Raw genomic sequence first — 1,076 nt, 5'->3', positions numbered from 1 at the left:
CCTTCCGGTCTCGTCTCCTCCTACGTCGTTCCTCCCTCCCCCCCCCCCCCCCCCCCTTCTTTTCTTCCCCGTGCTCGTTTTCCTCCTCCCCTTAACCCCCTCAGCCCTTCTCCTCTTCCCTTTCCCCTCCTTGCGATCTGATTCAGGTGCAGTGCTGGGGTGCATGCTGGAGAAGTCGTTTCGTTCGTGGTCAACTGCCAGGTGATTGCAGGAACGGAAAGAGAGCGAGGAAAGGATCATCGAGGAGACGAAGGAGGAGAAAGAAGTGTGCAGAGGAAAGAATGAGGCGGGAAGGAGGAGGAAGATAGACAGGGAGACAGGGCATGCGGCGAAGTTCAGCTGCTGACCAAGAGGATCAGACGCCCAAGTACTGTGCCGTTGGATCAGCTGTCTCAGTCGCATCTGAACTCGAGGTCTGCTACCTCCCTCCTTCCCTCCCTCCCTCCCCTCCCTCCCACAGTCCTTGAACCTCCGTTGGTTCTTACTGTCCTGATTTCACATTACATCCCGACGCTGCCACCATCACCTCCTCCTCCCCCTCCCTCTTCTTGAACCATACGGTCATGCCATCATCAAATCTCCTCCTACCCAGTGTCCTCGACTGAGTTCACAGGGTCTGACATGCCCGAGCAGAAGAAGTCGGGCAACAACAGCATGCTGATCAGTCAAAGAACCTTCGACCTTCTCCACTCCTCCTCCAACTTGCAAGCCAAACAGATTGTTGCTATGGTGAATTCCCCCTCCCCCTCCTCCCTCCTCCTCTCTCTCCCTCCTCCTCTCCTGCCTGCTGACTGTTGCTGTCAGTTTGCCGCGGGAGGAAACATCGACCTCAAGTTTGGTCTCCTCCCCTCCTTCGTCCTTGCTAGACCTCCTGAGGATCTTGCCTGTACAAGTCTTGACAACGTGAGTCTTCCTCCTTCCTCCTCTTCTTCACCTAGTCCCTTCCTCCTCCTCCTCCTCCTCCTCCTCCTCCTCCTCCTCATCGTCATCATCTCATGCCCTCCTTCCTCATCGTCTTCTCCACCCTCTCTGACTCTTCTCCCCCATCCTCCCCCATGCCTTTCTCCTCCCCTCGT

This window comes from Guillardia theta (assembly GCF_000315625.1).
Source record: "Guillardia theta CCMP2712 unplaced genomic scaffold GUITHscaffold_54, whole genome shotgun sequence".
NCBI lineage: Eukaryota > Cryptophyceae > Pyrenomonadales > Geminigeraceae > Guillardia > Guillardia theta.
This window is presented reverse-complemented; position numbering follows the sequence as displayed.